The following is a 3,812-nucleotide window of genomic DNA, read 5'->3' as shown; positions in this document are numbered from 1 at the left end:
GCTACACTCTCGCGCCTGTGTGCACTATTGACAAGAGAGGAGTGGAGTGCCTGTGTGCACTGATTCTGTGAGGTAGGCGGTAGCGATCCCTAGCAGGGCCGTATCACATGTGCATGTGTTGTGAACCTACTTGGAGATGCACATTCACATGCAACCCAGGCCCAGTTGTGCACTATGTTATGCCCAATGCTCAAGCCACAAGTAGCATCTAACAAGGAAAAGTTAAAGGCCATGTGGACCCAGCTATTGGAGCCTTATCTTTGTCAGCATGAGGCTGTTAGGGAGGTTATTCTAGTCAGTCTAAGGTGATTTGGGAGGTGGTGGATAAGTCAGCTAGGGGGTTTGTTAGGCTGTTTTGACCAGAGTTACCAGTCGAGGAAGCGGGAGCGGGAAGCGATACGGGAAGCGGGAGCGGGAAGCGAGGCACTTTCAAAAATTTAGGAAGCGGGGAAGCGTGGGACCACTTAGAAGAAAATTCCGAACCGTCTCGGAAACGACCTAGGAAGCGAACCGGAAGCGAGGGGAAGCGAAAAAAATGAAAAAATGGGGGAAGCGAGGGGGAAGCGTGGGGGAAGCGCGCTTCCCATAAAAGGGGGACGCGCTTCCCATAAAAGGGAAACACGCTTCCCAAAAAAGGGGGACGCTTCCCAAAAAAGGGGGACGCTTCCCCTCACGCTTCGGAAGCGCGACGTTTCGCGCTTCCGAAGCGCGACGTTTCGCGCTTCCGAAGCGCGACGTTTCGCGCTTCCGAAGCGCGACGTTTCGCGCTTCCGAAGCGCGCTTCGGGGAAGCGCGCTTCCCCTTTTGCCTAGGCGCTTCCGGTAACTCTGGTTTTGACCAGAGTTACCAAAAGCTTCTTAGATAATGGGAATCCCGCTTCCTGGAAACTCGCTTCGAAAGCGCGATACTCGCTTCCGAAATTTGATGAGAATCTCGATTTCCCCACTCTTCTCCTATGTTTTGCACACGCTTCATCTATTCTTTTTATATGTTCTCTCACTCTACTTTTCATATTTTTTGTGTTGTCTCATGCTTCTCACTCACTTCCATGTGCTTTCTCTAAATTGGCAGTCATCATTTTTAGTTTTGTAAAAAAAAATTAATTCTTACACTAAAAATCATGAAATTTAAGAATAATCACTTTTATTTTAGTTTTTATTTGTGTTTCATTTCGATTCTCATTCTATTCTTATATTGCTTTTTTTATTCCTCGCTTCCCGCTTCCTATACATTTTAAAGTGCATTGCTTCTTGCTTTTGCTTCTCGTATTGTTTCTCGCTTCTACTTCGTGGTCTGGCAACCTTGGTTTTGACAAATAAGCTTAAGTGGTTAGACTAATATGCCACTTGGCATATGTTGTTAGTTGAAGAAGTTAGAGAATTGCCAAGCAAGGGTTCTTGGGAGGTTAGTGCCAAATAAGCTAAAGTTGTTAGAGGGTTTGTTAAATGTTGTGCCAAGTAAGCACAATTGGTTGGGTAGGTTCCCACATAGGCTAAGGTGGCTAGAGGTTTATGAGTCTTTTTCTTATTTCATGAGGGCGTAAGTGGAAAATCAAATTTTGGGTGCTATAAAATCGAATTGTAGTATCTCATGCAATTCCAAGCTTGAGTAATAATTCAACATGTTGAATTGGGTTCTAATTGGGACTTCAGCTAGGGGCGACCCGTTGAATTGGGTTCCAATTGGGACTTCGACTAGGGGTGACCCTAGATCTCTCATCATCCTCTTCTCTTCTCACTCCCAGCTCATCTTCTACCCCTCCACCATCCTCCATTTCTGTTGCAGAGGCCTCCTAGCTTGGGCAACAATGTGGGAGCTGCTGTGAAGGTGTTTGAAGCACCTCATGCCCAAGCAAAGGGACAACTTTGGGCAGCTGCCGGTGACTGGAGGCTTTTCCAGTGACTGTGCCACCCTTGATGACCTTCTCTAACCTCTGAGGAAGGCCAAGGTGTTGTGTGTAATGCTTGGAAGTCACCCCAAGCTACAACATTCTTGTTCCCAGGCCTATCACAGCTGGTAGACTCCAACTTCTTTGCTGGCGATCCCAACCCCAATCCAGCCACTTTCGACATGTGTCAGGGTCCTCTACAGTTCATCCAACATCCCTGATACGTTCACTTGGCTGGGGTCTTCCTCTGGAAGTCTCCCAAGGCCTGAGATCATCACTGGCTACTCCCGTAGCACCTAGCGCATAGTTGAGTGTTGGTCATCTTATTGGGAGCCTCGCGAACAATCTGGGCCTTTTCCACTCAAGTACCCAGGTCTACAGAGGACCCAAGATCCCCAATATCACGTGTAAAGAGGCACAACTTCACCTGAGCTGCCATTGTTACGGTTTCACCCGAACATCCCTACCTTGAGTTGGCCGAGCCTTGTAGTTGGCTTGAGGCTTAAGAGTACACGTTGCGCAAGACCACTGTCTTTCTCTTAAGGGCTCAACACATGTGCGTATGTCAGTCACAAATTGTTGTGATTGTCATGAAATTTTCATAAAAATCTGAGTATTCTATTGTTCTTTTAAAATTTTGGCAAGTGATGCAAGGCTAAGTAGGCCTGGTCTAACTGCTATTGAGTCGGTAGGCTATTTGGTTTTACTCCTTTCTTCTATATCCTTACATCTTAAGGATCTTACATTCTTCAGTCACCTGCCAATTTGGGTTACATCGAGTTCATGAATTAGGTAGAAAAATTGCTACTTGCTCTTTTGGTAGGGAACTTTCCTCCTAGTCATTTTATCCAAGTGCATATTATCTTTGTTTCATGTGTGTGTGTCTCAAATAGATTGACCTTGCCTCTTTTCAGCCAGTCTCGCTTTGATGCTCATCTGTGGGGTGCTGGAACATACACAACTTCTGTGCAGTCTTTGGGAATGTTTATAGATTATAAAACTGCTTCGGTGGTGTTTTGTTATCTATCTGCCTGTATTTGTAATTTGACTTCCATGACTAATTTGCCATTGTTGTAGGATGGCGTTGGGGGTTATATGGTGGCATTTTCTGGCCGAAAATATGCAGCACGCTCTGCCCCTGCATTTGTTGCAAACAGCAGCTACGTCGTTACCAGCTTTACACTGGTATGGTTTGGGTGTTGATGGAGGACTGTAATGTCTCAGCTTAATATGGTTATTTGCATCTGATGAGTATGCATATTTGTAGGTGCTTGAATTTCAGAAGGGCAGGCTTCAAAACTTGTATTGGAAAAGGGATGGGTGTGCATCGTGTTCAGGAAAGTCAAATTTTGTTTGCTTGAATGGGCAAGACTGTGCTATCAAATACTCGAACTGTAAAAACCAAGGGGGGACGGTCGATTGCAGTCTTGGAATACAGCTGACCTTTTCTGGTACGGACAAGCATTATACTGCTCTGAACTCATGGTATGAAGTAAAAAATCTACAACAGTACTCTATACGGCTTATACTCCAACCTGAAGAACTCTCTCACCAGCCAGTACAACAATTTCTTTTAGATAGCCAATGCAGCTTCTCAGCTCGGCAGCCATTGATGATGGTGTTCTTTCTTCTGTTTCATTTATGTGGTGTGGTTATTGGTCTCCACATGTTCTTTCTGTTTCGTGTATGTGGTGTGGTTATTGGTCTCCAGGGACGACTTTCACTTGTAATCTTTCTTTTCTTGCTAATTCATTTCGAAACTGGTTTGAGTTTTTCAGTATGTTTTTTATGAGAATTTCTCCTTGCGTCTCATTTACTTTGAAGTTGGTCTGTGTTGCCTGACAGTCCAGCGTGCTAGTCGGCTCAAGTAGTGTGATCCATACAAAATTCAGACCGTGTTCCCATCATTTCATGTTGCCAGTAC

At 45.1% G+C, this 3,812-nt stretch overlaps 1 pseudogene across 1 annotated transcript; it reads left to right on the top strand.

The window, feature by feature from the left end:
- Positions 1 to 2,980: 2,980 nt before the first annotated feature.
- On the top strand, positions 2,981 to 3,608 carry LOC149830743 (uncharacterized; annotated as a pseudogene). Its single transcript, XR_016433700.1, has 2 exons — positions 2,981 to 3,073; positions 3,156 to 3,608. The product of XR_016433700.1 is annotated as an uncharacterized LOC149830743 (transcript).
- Positions 3,609 to 3,812: the final 204 nt, after the last annotated feature.

The sequence above is a fragment of the Nuphar pumila genome, chromosome 8, assembly GCF_984573655.1.
Source record: "Nuphar pumila chromosome 8, dmNupPumi1.hap1.1, whole genome shotgun sequence".
Lineage (NCBI taxonomy): Eukaryota > Viridiplantae > Streptophyta > Magnoliopsida > Nymphaeales > Nymphaeaceae > Nuphar > Nuphar pumila.
The sequence above is the reverse complement of the archived record's forward strand: the minus strand, read 5'-3'. Positions and strand labels throughout refer to the sequence as shown.